We start from the raw sequence: 18,973 nt of genomic DNA on the forward strand, positions 1-18,973 counted from the left end.
TGCTCCTTGGAGGCAAGGATTCTGAGGCTTCGTCTGACATAATTTGGTTCATGTTGTAAGGAGGGACTGGTCCTTGAAGAGGGACATCATGCTTGGGAGGGTGGAGGGCAGGCGCAGGAGGGGAAGGCCCTCTGGGAGATGGATTGTTTTGGTGACTGGGGCAATCGTGATTAGTGTGTCGGAGACAATGAGATTGGCACAAGACAGAGCAGAGTTTAGAGCTGTTGTACACAGGGTCGCTATGAGTCACAAGTGACTTGATGGCACATAACAACAACAATGGGAAAACTATACTTGGACCAACAGGCAGTTATCAGAACAGAGCAAGGAAACACTGCACAGTTAAAAATCGGGAAGTGTATACGCCAGGGATGTGTTCTCTCTCCATATCTTTTCAATCTATATGCAGAACAGATTATCCAGGAGGCTGGACTTCATGAAGAGGAATGTGGCATCAGGATTGGAGGAAGACTTATTAACAGCCTGTGTTATGCAGGTGACACAACTCTCATTGCTGAAGCTGAGGAGGACCTGAAGTGTTTGTTGCAGAAGATCAAGGACTGCAGCCTTCAATTTGGATTGAAGCTCAACGTCAAGAAAACAAAGATTTTTCACTACTGGCTCAATTGGTAGGTGGTGAAAATATTGAGACTGTTAAAAGCTTTAGTTTGCTTGACTTCACAATCAATACTTTTGGTACTAGCAGCCAGGAAATCAAAAGATTAATTGCATTGGGAAAATGTGTTGTCAGAGACCTCTCCAGAATACTGAAAGGCTACCTACCATGTCAGTCTACAGACTGAGGTGCTCCTGATACAGGCCATAGTCTTTGCAATTACTTGCTATGCTTCAGAAAGCTGGACAATCACTAGGGATGACAGAAATAGAATTGATACCTGAGCTGTGGTGCTGGAGAAGAGTATTGAATTTACTATGGACTGCTAGGAGAATAAACAGGTTCATCCCGGAGAAGATGAAACCAGGTTGTACCTTGGAGGCAAGGAGTCTGAGGCTTTGTCTGACATACTTTGAGTGTGTTACAAGGAAAGACCAGTCCTTGGAGAGGAACATCATGCTTGGAAGGGTGGCAGGACAGCACAAGAGAGGAAAACCTTGGATGAGGTGGATTGATTCAGTGACCGAGGTGATGAGAGTAGAGGTGTTAGATATAGTAAGGTTTGCACAGGATAGAGCAGGTTTCAGGGCTATTTTATATAGAATTGCTGTGAGTTGCAAGCGACTCAGGGTACATAACAACAATGGGAAACAAACTATGAGTTTATAACAGAAGTAAATGATTCTTATATCTTTGAAGAATTTGTATTTAATATTTGACAAAAGTTAAGATTATAAGATCCAAAAATAAGTACACATTTCAGTGCTTCCACACAATCGTGAGCAACGTCCCGGAAACATCTCAAATACATGTCTATTATGGCATTGTTTGTATTATTTCAGAAACAAAAATAAATTCATACCTCAAGAAATCTAATCAGTTGTGGTGAAGGGTATGTGAGAACACTCAACAAGGTTTAGTTCATCTCTCGGTTCTGTTGTTCCTATAAATCCCAAGTGACTGCCTCTGTCCTATCTTTAAATAATAGGACTCCTCTGAACTCTCTTTTTCTCTGGATTAACTCTGATAAGAACCTCTCTAAAATGAATTAGAGTGAAACCAACCAGTCACTTTCCACAAAAAAACTCATGATAGTAGATTGTATCATTTAATCATTAAATGCTATATGTTCCTTCAAGCTTATAACATTGAGTAAAAAGGCTTAAATCATATCACAAATACTTGATATGCTGCTTCCTTCTTATATTGCCCTTGAAAAGTTATTTTGATGTGCTCATTCTACTCAAAAGAAAAGTTTTATTCTTGATTATGTCACCAGACTGGGAGCAGTGATTCAATAACTTTTTTCAATTATAAAGAGAAGCCCCATTAACTTAGTTTAAAACCAGTACAAATTGGAATTTATAAAATGTGTAAATTATAAAGTATTTCAAAGATATATACCCCCCCAAAAAAAAGAATGTTCATTAGCATAGTCAAAAAGAAAAATGTTCCAGGTATTGTAAAGACAATTTTCTCAATAATTAATCATATGTAGAATCAACCATTTTGAAGACATTATTTTCACTTAATAGATAATAATATCACATCATGTGTAATGTGATGGTTTGCTAACGCAAAGATCAACTGTTGAAATCTCCCAGTTGTTTCACGGGATTAAGTCTCAACTCATTAAATTTTGTTTCTACCTGCAATGTTGTTGTTAGATGCTGTCGAGTACAACTCACAGCGACCTTCATCCTGTTCTATCCTGTGCTATCCTCACCACCGCTCTTCTATTTGAGCCCATTGCTACAGTCACTGTGTATCCATCTCGTTAGGGGCACTGGGTTTTAAACATGAGTAAAATTCAAAAAACTTACAGCATTTGGACAGGTTTACTCAGCTAGCATGAAGCGTAGCTATGATTTAAACCCAGAGTTTCTGACTTTAATGATTCAAGGTATAAATAGAGTTTGAAAACTCATTTGCCTGGCCTTCCCTAACGAATCTCCCATCTTTCCAATGATCTTGACTAGGAGAAGAGAAAAACTTACACATACTAAAATATTAAGAAATTTATTTTTCAGTAATAAAAAACCCAACATTTTCTAGGGCAAAATTATTTTTAGAAATGATAGTGTTGGGTTTTTCTTTTGTTTTTTTTTTTTTTTTCCTTGACAACAGAAATGTGAGACCACGTTGACAGGGAATTCAGAAATCAAGAACATTTCAGGGAAAGAATAGGACTGCAGCTTCCTGAAAACTGACTAAGAATCTAACCTGACAGTACTTATCTGGTGGACACATTTTATATAAAAGGAAAATGTATGTGTTTTTAAACAGGCTTATTTAAATATAATTTTAGTACAGTAAAATTTATCAGTTGCAAGTATTTTTTAGGAAACATAAAGTAGCTCCATTTCCACTAGTTTTAAAATATTTTCATTATCCCTTTCCAAAATTCCCCTCTAATCCCTTTGCAATTTATTTCTGCTCCCACCACCAGTATCAGACAAATTTAGCTTTTCATTTCTGAAAATTTACCTTTCAAAACACTTCAAGTAAATCTTATTATACAATACATTTTCTCTTGTTTTCTTGACTTAACCTAAGTTTTTGAGTTTTAGTCATGTATCTGTATTCAGATATTTTACTATTGGGTATGTTTTATACATGTACCCTATTTTGCTTACCCATTTACCAACTTCACAGAAATTTACAATGCTTTTAATGTGGTGCCTATCTGAATACTAGTACTTTGAACAAGTCTGAGCCATTCTGTGAACACAGTTATCAAATGCTAGTTTCTCAGGAGCAGAATCATGGCATTAGAAGTGTAATCTCATATATAATTTATTGTTGTTGTTGTGTACCATAGTCAGAACCGACCCACAGCTGACCCTCCATCAGATTTCAGAGGCAGTTCATTGCACGGGGGGAGTTTGCCCATCCTTCTCCCATGGAGCAGGGGGAGGACTCGAACACTGTGCCTTTGGTATTGCAGTGCAGCTTCCAGCCACTAGGTCACCAGAGCTCCCTACAGTGCCTTTCAACGTGATCCCACCATTTTGTACAGTTGAATCCTCAACTTTCATCCTTGAAGTCTGTGGTGAAATGAGTTCCCTTATATGGCTAATTGCTTTGATTCTGCTTCCAAGATTCTTCTGCGGGTCCTCAAGTGTTGGTAAAGACGCCCTTGTTGCAGTGACCAAGTCCTTTGAGAAGCTTGCTACTTTTGTCCAGGGAATCAACCAGTTCTTGCCAGTAGAAAGTGCCAATTATTTAATAAGGAGTTGGAGATACTTAGGAGAGGAATGAGGAGTTTGGAGGACATATAAAATCCTGCCAGTGAGTGGACCTGCTTACCTATATAAAGAAGTACCTACCCCCAAAAAGTCAGGTGAGTGGCATCTCACTGCCATCAAGGAGGAGTGAAGGCTGGAAGAGGCCACAACTGTGGACAGAGTCAATCTGCCTGAGAATCTTCTAGACCACAAAGCCAGAGAGGGGTATGATGCTGCAGTGTTTTACTGTTGTGTATCAGCTACAGAACTAACCCATGGCTGACCCTCCAGCAGACTGTAGGAGGCTGCAAATGACATGGGAGGAGATTGTCGACCTTGTTCCTACACAGCAGCCACTGTCCTAGAACCCCGTGCCTTTCACTTGGAAGCACAACTCCTTACCACTAGGCCTCCACAGTATCCTTAATGCTCTTGCTGTTGTGTGCCACCTAGTTGGAGCTGACCCTCGCTGACCCTCCAGCGGGTTTTTAGAAGCAGTTAATAGAATGAGAAAGAGGATGCCCATCTTTCTCCCATAGAACAGTGGCTGGATTCGAACCTCATGCCTTCAGGATTGGTGTGCAGATTCTTACCGCTAGGCCACCAGAGCACCTTAGAGCATCCTTAAGAGTGGCAGTAACATCAAGACATTGGATGGAACAGAGAAGTAGACTTTATGTGGTAGGTCCACAGACTGAGGGGAAACTGCACTGCAATCCAAAAGGCAAGTGGTTTGAATCCACCTGCTGTTCCGTAGGAGAAGATGGATAATCCCCTCATGTGCGATTGATTGCTCCAACTCGATGGTACACAACACACCAACAATATCTCATATATTACCTTACACTGTGTCACAGGATTATATTAACTATAAATAATTATAGACCACGGTGGCTGAACGGATGATTGTTCTTGTTGTTAGGTGAACAGCTGGGAGAAAGAAACAGGGGTTGGGAGAGAGTGAAGAGAGAGAGGGAGAGGGAGAGGCAGAGAGTGAGAGAGGAGAGAGAGAGGACAAGGAGGGATGGAGGGAGGCAGAGCAGGAGAGAGGGGAAAGGGGGGAAGGGGTAGAGAAGCAGGAGTGGGGAGAGAGGGACAGAGAGAGAGGAGGAGTGGAAGAGCACTGTCCTACACAAAGAAGGGACAGATGTTACCTTCATCTTGATGGAGCTGAGTATGACATTATAAACAGATCTGAAACAGGTCCTATCCTGTGCTATCCTCACATCTCTGATACACCGTAAGTCTAAGACTAACCTTCAGCCTGACCTTAAACTTAAGCCTAACATTAAGCCTGAGCCTAAATTTAAACCTGACCTTAATCCTAAACCTAACCATAAACCTGACTGTAAGCCTAAACATAATCTTAAGCCTGACCTTAACCTAAGGCTAACTTTACGCCTGACTTTAAGCTTAAGCCTAACCTTAAGCCTGACTTAACCTTAAGCCTATCGGCGATGATGTTTATGGTAAAGAAAAGAGTGAGTTAAAATGCTAAAAAATACTTTTGCTGATGTCATATTTGTAGTCATTGTTCATCTGTAATGTTTTTTTTAATTATCTTATTCTCAGAGGCATCCAACTCACTAATTACATGAAAACAGAGAGAACGAAATTTCTGCCAAAAAGAGTGAGCTGTGTAGCCAGTGGCAACTTCCTTTGGCAAAGGTACTTGGATTCTCCAACATTAAGAACAGTTTCTTTTTTATTTCTGAGTTAAATACATATAACTAGTTTCCAAAAGAGACATCTAAAGGATGATGAGATACAACAAGTGACCCTCAGCCAAGCAGTTGACTCTTCTTATAAAAGAATAAAGTTTAATCATGTTATTTTAGGAGTTGAAATATATGAATGTGATAAAAACCTCCACTCTATTATTATTTTTTAGCTTTGCTGCTTTCATGAGATACAATTAAGTTTAGCAATTATACTTTTGAAATGGCAAGTGTCTGTATCTAAGAAATTCCCTAGAGTATACATGGATTGGGCTAGATATCCTAAAATAATATAAAAAGAGCCAGTTAACAGGAATAATCCATTTTAGAAGTATTTTTTTTGCTCTATATAGAAGTCTAAAATGTCTGTGATATTGACAGATACTCTAAACTATTCTTTGTAACTAAACAATGATTACAACACAGAGAAAACAAATTTATCTGAATTTCAAAATGCTTCTTTTTAATCACCAACATATTATGATGCTTCCAAACTTTCAGATTGTGTAAATAGGAATATTTTTAAATTTTTGAAAATAATATCTACTTGTCAGGCTCACTGTATACATTGTGGATATTATCCTGGCACTGTGAGCACTGTACTTCAGGAAAGATTTTGAAATGTTCTCTATGGGTTTTTTTTTAATTCTTTTTTTTTTTATGCTGCTTACCACACCCCCCCTTCCCTTCATTGACATTGTGTTTCATATACGCATTCCCTCACACTGTATTATATATAATTAACCACCAGTGGACTATGCCCACCACCACCCTGTCTTTTCAGATCCCCACCGATCTTTCCATTTCCTTTCCCTCCTCCCTCCACCCAACAAGTTGTGTGACTCCCTCATTCTCCACTTACCCATTCTCACTCCTCTGTTCCCATCCCTTCCCTTTGGACTCCTATACACATTTAACTAGTTATCCTTCTATTTTTGCAATAAGTGTCTTATGTAGTATTTTTCCTTATGAGACTGAGTTCACTCAGTAGAACGCTCTCCAGTCTCTCCCAAGTTAGGTACCATAAATGCTGGAGAGGATGTGGTGAGTTGGGTATTCTGAAACACTGTTGGTGAGATTGTAAAATGGCATAACTACTCTGGAAGTCAGTTTGTCATTTCCTCAAACAGCTGAACATAGAAATGCAGCTCTTTCACTATTAGGAATATACCCCAAGGAAATTAAAACTGAGGCACAAATGGAGATTTCTATGCCAATGTTCACAGCAGCTTTATTCTCCATTGCAAGAACTTGGAAACAACCCAGATATCCAGCCACAACCAAACGGACTGAGAAATGTGGTACATTCACACAATGGAATACTACACAGCACTCAGGAGCAATGATTTTGAAATGTTCTATTTGATGATGAATCTGACCCCATTCTCCTTTAATCTATCATATTCAGAGTAGTGGACTACATGACTGCTTGATTCAAAATGGTCAATACAAGTCCCTTTCAGATGACTAATGCCTAGTACAAAATTCTTCATGCAATCCATTTAATTTTTACTGCATTTTACAATAAGGAATGGGTATCCACAGTTATTTATTTGTATTTAGAACCATTTCGCATAAACAAATGAATATCCTTCCTTGGAGAAAAGCTTCCTGTGTTCTTCCTATGTCCTTCCTTTGCCTTTAAGGTAGATTCCACTTTAAACTCTTAAGATTTTACTCAGTCAAATTTTGAGTGCCTTTAATCTGAAAGGCTAACCTTTCATCATTTTACGGGGCAATGACTACTCACAGGGTTTTCAAAGTCTCCTTATTGTAGAAGAGGGTTACCTTGCTTTTTAGTATCTCTCACTTTGGAAGCTAATTGAATCCTGTCTACCACAGATGATCCTGTTGGTATTTGAAATACCTCGAAAATCTCCCAGTATCACTGCAGCATGCAAGCCACCCCTCAACTGATAGACAAGTCCTATTATCAGAAATGTGTATTAGGATTGGAGGAAAACTCAAAACCTGTGTTATACAGATGACAATGCTGCTTGAAGAAAAGAGAATTTGAAGCATCTATCAAAGAAGGTAAAAGACCATAGTCTTCAGTATATATTATGCTAAAGAAAACAAAAATCCTCATAACAATAGGCAACATCATGATAAATGGTGAAAAGATTGAAGATTTTAACATTTTCATTTTAATTGGATTCAAAATTAACACCTACAAAAGCAACAGTTAAAAGATAAAAAGAGGTACTGAATTGGGAGAATCTATTGTCAAAGACATTTTTAAAGAGGTAAAGAACAATGCCAATTTAAAGATTGAAGTGCACCTGATCTGAGCCATGGCATTTTCAATTGTGTCACATGACTGAAAGTTGGACAATAAGAAAGAAGATTGAAGAATTGATACCTTTGAATTGTGGTGACAGAGGTATTGACTATACCATGCACTGCTAAAAGAATATACAAATCTCTTAGGAGGAGTTTGGCCAGGGTGAGTGCGATTTAGTCCCACCAGTTCCGAGTATGTTATCAGGAGGGTTGAGTCTTTGGAAAGGAGACATCAAGGGTAGAAAGGTGAAGTGTCAGAAAAGGAGAAGACCTAAAACAAGATGGATTGGAAAAGTGACTGTAAAACTGGGGTAAACACAGCAGAGTTTACCAGGATGGCATAGAAAAGGGCAAGGTTTTTATCTGCTTTATATAGAATCGCTATGAAGCAGAAAGAGTTATCTCTGAGAGTTAACTCAGTGGACATGGAATAGTCACATAAATTATTTTGTCTCTTTATGTGACAAGAATTCCCAAGATAATACCACTTTATGTATATTTGTGCATATGTTTTATAGAAGAAAAAACTGGGGGAAATTAATAAAGTAGAACTTCTCATCTTCTTTCAAGTCATGCCACAATGAAGGTGGAAGTGGAAGAAATATTTTCTGTTATTGTTTATAGTTCTCTCTTTTAGGTACTAAATCTCTGGTCATGTGAACTGGGATACAACAGCCGAGAGAGACACTGAACAGAAAGACAAAACGTGTTTTGCAGGCTCACCACATGTGCTGAGTGTTATTAGAGAGCTCGACTGGGGGTCCACCAAACTGAGACCACATCAACACTGGAAAGTGAATGCTTCACCTGTGATTGCTGCAAGGGAAAGCGATAGCCAATAAACACAGAGCGCTAACAAGCTCAAGAAAGGAGAACTGTCACCGAGAGACTTTCTTTTCACCATGAAGCCATAGTAACTGTCAGAGAAGTCCTTGGTGGATAGTAATCTAACTGATGCCAAGGGGTTTGTTACTCAGTTCTTGCATTTACATGATTCAAAGATAAGAACACGGCACACAAATAATACTGGGACTCATTGGACTCCCAGGAAATCATGAATCTTTCTAAAACTTGTACAGGAAATTGGAAATTATCAACCAAAAATTGACAACTAAATCTTAATCCTCATAAATTTTTATGGTTACATTTTCCATTTCTATACCTATGATAGTTTCAGAAAATTCCAATGTGGAATTTGGTAGACTCCTGTATTTTGTAATGACTAGATAGTCAAATGAATTTGATAGTCAGTATAGCAGTTACCAGATGAGATTGGGTGCATTCAGGTTTGTATTGAAATTGTCAACAGCTTTATCCTTCTTGGATCCACAATTAACACCCTTGGCACCAGCAGTCAGGAAATAGGGAGACACATTGCACTGGGAAAATCTGCAGTTAGGGACCTCTCCACATTACTGAGGAGTAGTGATGTCAGTTTGAGGACTAAGATGTGTCTGATTCTGGCCATGGCCTTTCAGGTTACTGGCTACACATCTGAGAGCTGGTCAATGAATAAGGATGACAGAAAAAGAATTGCCTTTGTGGTGTTAGAGAGAAGCATTGAGCATCCCACGGGTGGCCAAGAGAATGGATACGTCTTGGAGAAGGTGCAGCCAGGGTGCTCCTTACAGGCAAGGATGCTGAGGATTTGCCTCACATACTTTCCACATGTTGTTAGGAGGGGCTATTCCTTGGAGAAGGACGTGATGCTGGGAAGGGTGCAGGGTCAGTGAAGGAGAGGAAAACCCTCAACCAGGTGGATCGACACCGTGACTACTGCAATTGGCTCTTGTGTGTCAGGAAGTGTGAGGATGGTTCAGGATAGAACCGGGTTCAGATCTTCTGTTCATTGGGTCACTATGAGCGTGTTCAACTTGACAACACCTACTAACAACAACAGCAGTTCTAGTTAATGATCTTACAGTACGGATAGCCATATCCTAAAGTGGAAGAATTTTTGAATAGCAAATTAAAATACTAAATTATCATGTGTGCCTGATTTGTAATGTAAAATTTCTTTTCAAAAACTTCAATGATATATTAAAAAAAGCATATTCTTTATAATATGCTATATATTTCCGTATGGACAGAATTTTTATAGTATATATATCATACTTAAGGATAATATATATTATTACATATGCATGAACTAGTATTTACTTTTAAAATTTCATGGAGTGACTGGCTTGAATAAGTAAATATAAATTTTTATTGTGAAGATTTTTATTGAATATTCTGTGTTAAATACTTAACATTTCAGTAAATTGTTTAAAATATATAATAAATTTCTTAATGTAGCAAATATATTACCACAAGTGTGTATCATAATTGCATTGCTAAGACTAATTTTAGGTAAAAATCTCTATTTTGTATGCATATTTAAGTGTCTATGTTTTTGTATGTATAGTTAACTTTCAGAGTATACTATTTTAACAAAAGAATAAAACTGTACATTATTGGTAACACCTGAAAGCTTAGTATTTAATATAAATTTAATGTATACCTATATATTGGAAATATATTAAACAATACGAATTTTTAGGTAGTTAAAACCATACATTTACTAATAATTATATTTTTTAAAATTTAGTAAAAGAGAAGATAACATTGGCATTGATAATATTAGCATGTTTCTTTACAACCTTTGATTTTATATGGTTGTTGTTGTTGTTATGTGCCGTTGAGTCGTTTGCGACTCATAGTGACCCTACGTACAACAGCCCTAAACCCTGTTCTATCCTGTGCCAATCTCATTTCCTCTGACACACCCATCCTGATTACCCCAGTCACTGAATCAATCCACCTCATAGAGGGTCTTCCCCTCCTGCGCTGTCCCTCCACTCTACCCAGCATGATGTCCCTCTCCAAGGACCCGTCCCTCCTGGCAACATGTCCAAAGTATGTCAGGCGAAGCCCCAGAATCCTTGCCTCCAAGGAGCAGCCTGGTTTAACCCTCTCTAGGATGAATCTGTTTGTTTTCTTATCAGTCCATGGTACATTCAATACTCTTCTCCAGCACCACAGCTCAAAGGCGTCAATTCTCCTTCTATCCTCCCTAGTCATTGTCCAACTCTGATGCATAACAAGTGATTGCAAAAACCATGGCCTGTATCAGGCGCACCTTTGTCTCCAGAGAGACACCATTGCTCTTGAGTACTTTAGAGAGGTCCCTAACCACAGACTTTCCCATTGCAATACGTTTTTTGATCTCCTGGCTACTGGTGCCAAGAGTGTTGACCGTGGAGCCGAGCAAACTGAAGCTGTGAACAATCTCAATCTCTTCACCATCCATCCTGATACTACCGATTGGTCCAGTGGTGAGATTTTTTTAATTCTAACAATATTTGTAATGCTTTCTTTCAGGAATAGAAAAGTTGCAGAAATATCACTAAGCATCATTATTCTGTGTTATACTCCTGAGATTACATATAACAGTACATGCTAACTTCAAAATGTACACTAAAATGAATCTCACCGTGAGTTTTATCTTACGTTACTATTGTACTTCTGTTCTTATATGCAGTTGAGTCTACTATGACATAACAACTCCATCAACAATGGCTAAAAATCTTGCCCTATTCTGAGCCAACTTCATCATCTTTGATCCCATTGCTACCGTCATTGTGTTAAACCATCTCAATTGAGAAAGCCATATCCTGGATAAGACACTCCTTACTCTCTAGACTGACATTGTTCTTTAGCCCTCTGTGGAAGTCTCTGACAGTAGCTTTTTCCAATGCAATTAATCTCTTGATTTCCTGACTGCTTATACAACGAGTGTTGATTATGCATCTAAACAAGACGAAATTGTTAACTTTAATTTTGGTGTTCCCAATTACTTGCTACACATCAGAGAGTAGGACAATGATGAAGGATGAAAGAAGAACCAATGCCTTTGCATTGTTCTCCTGGAGAAGAGTACTGAACACACACAGAGTGCCAAGAAAACAAACAGATCTGTCCTGGACATATGTGAAATCAAACTGCTCCTTGGAGGCAAGGATTTTGAAGCTCTGTCTCACGTACTTTGGGCATGTTGCCAGGAGGGGCTAGTCCTTGGAGAAAAACATCATGCTTGAAAGAGTGGAGGGATGGCACAGGAGAAGACGACGCTGGGTGAGATGGATTGACACAGTAACTGGGCAATGGGGATAAGTGTGTTGGAGACAATGAAACTGGTTCAGGATAGGACAGGATTCAGAGATACCGTACAAAGGCTGTCACATGTGACTTGATAACATATAACAACATTCTGATACTGGATGGTGGTGAGGATCTTTGCTTTTTATCTATTGAGAAGCAGTGCATATTGAAGGCTTGTTCTCCTTGACCTTCTGTAGCAAACATTAAGTCCTCAGCTTAACCAAGCAAGGTTATGCCATCTGCATAAAGCAGGTTGTTGTTGAGTCATCTGTAATGCTGATGTCACATTCTTCTTCATAAAGTCAAGCCTCTCAACTGGTATGTCCAGGATATAAACTGAAAAAGTATAGGAAAAGGATATGTCCCTAACACACTCTTTACTTTATTTTGAAACACTACACAGAATTAGAAACTTGGAGAAATGACAAATCTCATACATAAGCCACAAGTATAAGGTAAGTCTGAACATTTTGTGCCAAAAAGCAAGAAAATTGGAATGAAATTGGGTTAAAAAAATTTTTTAAAAAATCTTGAAAAATTGTATTTATCACATTCTATTATAATAGCTTAATTCTATGTAAATCATACTTTAATGAGAAAAAGTCAAAACATTGATGTTTAATACTGGAAAGAGTCTACATAAAACTCTATTAGAGGGAAAAAAGTAACCATATGTTCAGTTTTCCCATAGGAATTATATTTTAATGTAACCAACTAGTTTGATTTTAAAAAGTGTGTTAGACAATAAAAAATTAAGCATAACTTGTAAAATTAGAGTTTGTTATTTCATTATCCCTAAAAGGACTTGGCACTAACAGTCAAGAAATCAAAATATGTATTCAATTATATCTGCTGTTGAAGACCTCTCCAAGGTGTCAAGTAGCAATGATGTCAGTTTAAAGACCAAGGTGCATCTGATTCAAGCTACGGTTTGTCAAATTACTCATAATACATCTAAAAGTTGGACAGCAGTAACACAGAAGAATTGATAAACACCACTAGTTGCCATTTATTTAAAATGTCATAAATTCCAAAAATTCCAAACAATGCACCAGTAAGGTTTTTGATGTATTGAAAAATTTTATTCTTAATGATTATATGGGGGAACGGAGGACTTAAGCCTTAAGATATTTGTGAAGAAGAATTATATTGGGAGCTATGACCTATCAATTAAAAATATAAACCAAAGTCACTGTCATAAAGTGTATTTCAACTCAATAACAAGCCTGTATGAGGCAGAGGAACCGCCCGGAGGGTTTCTGAAGCTGTAAATATCTGCAGGTCAGAGTGTCTCATCATTCTCCTACAGAACAACAGGTGGATTTGACTGCCTCACCTTGTGGTTGGCAGCCAACTATTTAATCCCCTACGGAAACAGGACTCTAAACTTAGAAAAGGCAAGTCTTATTTTACAAAGGCCAAAACAGTACTGTGCTTGGACACAGACAGAAAAATAGACATAGGAATAAATTCAAATGGGTTTTAAGTAAATTTCACATGGAAAGGAAAATGAGATATAGCAAAAATTTACATATAATTTAGAAAAGGTTTACTTGTCAATAAATTAGATAAAAATTAAAATTAGACTTAATAGCTGCGATGATTTTCCATCATCATCATCATCATCATTGTGGGGGATAAAACATGTCAATGTAAAAACTCTAAATTATCAATATTTATAGCATAATGCAAGTGTATTTTATCTTATAAGAGTAGAGAAGAATTTCTTAATACTCTAAAAGCACTTAAGATGAAAGAGAAAAATTAATAAACTCAGTGACACTAAAATTGAGATGAAAGAACACTTAGGTCATCACAATATAACATAAAAGCAACTGATATAAATGTTGACATGAAGAAGATATTAATAAACCATGTAACTGAAAAATGTCATAGGAAGACTATTTAAATGTCAGTCTTGAATCAATAAAATTAAAAAATATAGGAAGAAAAGTGTCAAAGATTTTTAACAAGTATTAATCAAATATACAGAGAAACAAAAACCTAGCCCAAAGAAACAAACAAAAACTAAGCTACCAGTACTGGCATACATAAAAATTCATCAAAGAAAGGGTTATAAGCTTTCACAATGGCATTTTTACAAAAACAGGACGTGAGATACGAAGTTTCAGATTGTGTGATCCAAATTTCTTGATTCCACGAAGGGTGATAGTTTCTAAGGAAGATACTGCGTTGAGATATTTTAATCTTGAGGCTGAGGCTTAAGGGACCTCTTCCACTAAGTTACCTTTAAACAATTAAATATCATTTTGCCTTGGGCATTGTGATATTTTGAAGATTAATGTGTAGATGCACTTCTAACTCAAAGCCTACGCTTCTCTGGGAGTTGGAACCCTGCAGTGGCCGTGGGCAGACAGACAGACAGGCAATCATCCCTGATGCGACTTACCACTGAGGAAACTCAATGGAAGGTTAACTTGGGCTCTGAGTTAATGACAATGGGATTGTGGGGTTAAGTCACTTTTTGAAGGAGCATTGCATGTTATGGAATTCTGTTCATCTAAAAATTGGCAGCTCACATCTATCAGCCTTTTAAGAAAGAAAGACCAATAGTTTTCTCGAAGATTTCTAGAATTGAAACAGAGTGGAGGGTTGTATAAATCACAATCAACTCAGTGACGGCGGCTTTTTGGTTTTGTGAATTTTTTTAGAAGTTACTTTTGAGAAACAAATCCCAAAAGTCAAAATAGAGCAATGTTTTAGGATAAATTCATAAATTTAAATTACTGAATCAGTAATTTTTAAGTGCTATTCATCACAAAGCTATACGAAATTCTATTTACCTCAGATGCACCGTGAATCCAAATACTGTCTTTGATTATTAGGACCATAAAGAGGGTTTTTTACAGGCCATTTCACCAATGGTACTCTAAATATCTAAACAGAGTATTTCATTTCTCTGTTTTCCTTTGTACTGTTGTTGTTGTTATGGGCCGTCGAGCTGCTTGCGACTCATAGCAACCCTATGTACAATAGCCCTAAACCCTGCTCTATCCTGTGCTAATCTCACTGACTCTGACACACCCATCCCGATTACACCACTGAATCAATCCACCTCATAGAGGGCCTTCCCCTCCTGCACTGTCCCTCCACCCTCCCAAGCATGATGTCCCTCTCCAAGGACCTCTCCCTCCTTACAACATGACCAGACAAAGCCTCAGAATCCTTGCCTCCAAGGAACAGCCTGGTTTAACCCTCTCCAGGATGAATCTGTTTGTTTTCTCGGCAGTCCAGGTTACACTCAATACTCTTCTCCAGCACCACAGCTCAAAGGCATCAATTCTTCTATCCTCCTTAGTTATTGTCCAACTCTCTGATACATAATAAGTCATTGCAAAGACCACAGCCTGTATCATATGCACCTTAGTCTCCAGAGTGACACCATTGCTCTTCAGTACCCTAGAGAGGTCCCTAACAGCAGAGTTTCCTTTGTATACAACAATAATATTTATAATATAGGCTTATTATGAGACCAAACTGAGATTATATATATTATGAAGAAATAGAAATCCTTTCATTTGGCTTTTTAACATTTAGGAAGAAAATCAATGATTAGTTGCATTTCTTCAGCATTAAGAGTGCCAATAAATTATTATAATTGAAACTTTATCTCATAATGATTTCAGTTTGGTAATTACTTGTGGTCTGTCATTTTTTATAGGAAGATATTAATAGTTTTCCATTTTGCATCTATGAGTAATCCAGATGAAAAATAATTCCTAGTACTTGACTCAAAGAAGAAATGAGATCTAGAGGGGTTCAATAAAGCACGTATTTTTGGAAAAAAGCAATAACTCTCTTTTCTTTGTTTTAAAATATTATTATATCCTCCAGCTATCTAACATAAAAATTGCATTTCCCTCCTAGTGTGAAGTGTTAGAGCTTTTTCAGTTCTCCTGAGTTCCTTATCCATGTGTTTACTACTATGCTGTTTCCCCGTCACCGAGGGTGCCCACATCCATCTGCGTTCACACACCCCTTCCACTGAATTAGCCAAGATTGTCATCACCATAAACAGATGTGATGAACCAGAATTACTTCATTTTTCTGAGTTTCACTCTTCCAAATCAGGGGTTTTTAAAATATCCGTTGTGATTATGGAACAGGTTCACATTCAAGGTCTTATACAAGTTATTCATTCACTGCTGTCATGTCGATTTGGCTCATCAGGTTTTCGAGGCTCTAAGTCAAACAGGAGGAGAATGACCACCTTCCTCCCACAATCCCTTGTGGATTTGAACCATCCAAGACTCACAGTGTTTGGAATAGGAGTGTAACTCACCATGAGCCAAACCACCATAGCACACGACTTAAATGGATGGTGGTGGTGGTGGCATTGCCATCGAGTCAGAACTGCCTCATTGCTGACTCACTAGTGAATTTTCAGAGGAAGTAAATAGCAAAGGAAAAGTTGTTCATCCTTCTCCAGTGGAGCAGTTGGTGGACTTGAACTGTGCGCCTTTGGGATTTCAGCACAGCCTCTTACCACGAGGCCAACAGAGCTCTCAAGTGAAATGGTTTGTTGTTGTGTGCTGTCAATTTGAGTATAACTCACAGGGACCCTATGAACAACAGGTCTGAATCTTGTGCTACCCTTGCCGACCTCACTATCTCTGATAACATGTAAGCCCATTGCTGCTGTCACTTTGTCCAACCACCTGGTTGAGAGTCTTCCTCTTCACCCTTCCAAGCATGGTGTCCTTCTCCACAGAATAGCTTCTCCTGGCAACATGTCCTAAGTGAGTGAGAGGAAGCTTCACTATCTTTGTGTCCCAGAGCATTCTGGATGCACCTTCTCGGAGGAATGTCTGTGTGTTCTTTTGGCAGTCCGTGGGATGTTCAGCACTTTTCTCCATCAGTACAGTTCAAAAGCATCAACTTTTTCTTCTGTCTTCCTTATTCATTTTTCAGCTCTCAGATGCAGAGTAAGTGACAGAAATGACTATAGCCTAGATCAGGAATACTTCAGTCCTCAAATGGACATCATTGCTCTACAATGATTAGGAAAACTCCCTGACAGCATACTCCTCCAATATAATACATCTCTGACCTCCTGACTGCTGGTACCAACTGTGTTGATTGCGGATTCAGAGAAGATGAGAAACTTGGCAGTCTCAATCATTTCCCCAGGTGGTCTAGTGGCAAGAAGCTACACTGCAATCCCAAAGGACACTAGCTGCTCATGGCCACTAGCTGTTCTGTGGGAGAAGGGTGGGCAGTCTTCTCCAAGGTGATGAACTGTCTCTGAAAACCTGCTGGTGGGTTGGCTGTGGGTCATTTCTAAGTCTATGAAACACAATGACAACAACATCATGATGTTGCCTATTAGTCCAGTGAAAAGAATCTTGTTTCCTTGACATTGAGATGCAACCCATATTAAAGGCTTCTGTGTTGAACCTTCGGCAGCAAGTTGTACCATACACATAATGAAGGAATCTATGGATTCCCAATTGCCATGTTTCGAAAGATTATGCATCCTTGGACATGCTCCCCAGTCTACGAGAGGAAATTCAGGTGACAGCTGCCTGGCCAACTGACTGAAAGATTTATGTTTGTTCTCATTCTCAATGAATATGACCCAATATAATGTGGAAATTATTGAATAATATAATTAATATCACATCCAAGTAAAATACTGCTAAAATCATTCAAAGACTGCTAGAACAATGCATAGACAGAATTGGCAAATTCTTTGCTCAAGCTGGATTTAGAAGAGGCCATGACACCAAGGATACCATTTTTGATGCAGATGGATCCTGGCTGAAAACAAAGAATACCATAAAACTGTCTAATTATGTTTTATTGGTTTAAATGGGTAATATTTAAGAATAAGCAACAGGTGAAATTTAAAACAAACATAAGCAAAAATTCTAAAACATCACCACCAATAATATTAAGGATTATATGTTTGTTGATGGACCACAAATATTTATGATTTGGCACATGTTTAAAAATAGATCACACTTAATTAGTAGCTCAGGGGAAAAAAAACCACAAACCAACAAAAACCAACCAAACATTGACAAGTTATTTTAATAAGGGGACTGAATAAAAAGCCCAATTCTTTGCTGGAGAAGTTCATCACAAGGTTCAATGTTCTTAGTTAGCCGGAACTGCTAATTCTCAATGAATTACACCATCTATTGTGCTTTCTGCTTTGGCACTATTAGGAAGTAAAATACGTTAAGGGATAGATCATTGTTCGGTCAAAGGCATACTCAACCAGTGTTGTTTATATTTTAGATGGTGCAAATGGCTAATGTTCTTGGCAGGTAACTTAAAGGTCGGAGGTTGAAATCCACCCTAAGCTACCTTGAAAGAACAATCTGGTGGTCCACTTGCAAATATCCCATTATTTAAAACCCTAGAAACCATGGCTATATTCTAAGAAATATTCCTGTGTCAGAATAGATTTGATGACACTGTTTAATTCATGAATGACTTATAGTGAAAATTACTTTGTTAGGTGTCACGGGACATATAAAGATGGTCAAGTGGAATAAAACTCAATCTAGAAATTCATAATCTATTAAAAGAAATAAGATACATGCATGAGTGACTACAATTCATTACAAAGCTGCTGAAAAGTTACAGACAGGCAAAGTGAATATCGAATAGTTATAAACAAAGAATATTTGGGAATTTGTTTTGGTAAACGCTTTAGAAAAAGAACTAAATGTAAAAGTACTATGCTTAGATTCTTGTGCTTATTTGAATTTTCCAAGTGATATGCTTTTATTCTATTTAGGTTTTTAAACAGTTATGTAATTTACTTTGAAAAGAAAGTATTTCAAATTTAATTGCAAAAAAAAATGATGTAAAAACCTCATGCACGGAGAAACCAGCACTGAGAACTTAGAGAAGTCATACTTGTGCAATCCTTGCTGGCATTTTAGGGTTTACAGTCATTCTGACAACTCTTAGCACAAGGCCGTCAAACACAGACATCATTTTCTAAACACAAC

At 37.9% G+C, this 18,973-nt stretch overlaps 1 protein-coding gene across 1 annotated transcript in view; it reads right to left on the reverse strand.

Annotated features, from left to right (window-relative positions):
• Window positions 1-18,973, reverse strand: part of NAALADL2 (N-acetylated alpha-linked acidic dipeptidase-like 2) — a 1,157,216-nt gene that overhangs the window by 170,397 nt on the left and 967,846 nt on the right. The window lies entirely within an intron of this gene.

The sequence above is a fragment of the Elephantulus edwardii genome, unplaced genomic scaffold (genome assembly GCF_000299155.1).
Source record: "Elephantulus edwardii isolate Elephantulus edwardi_28Jun2011 unplaced genomic scaffold, EleEdw1.0 scaffold00088, whole genome shotgun sequence".
NCBI classification, from domain to species: Eukaryota; Metazoa; Chordata; class Mammalia; order Macroscelidea; family Macroscelididae; genus Elephantulus; species Elephantulus edwardii.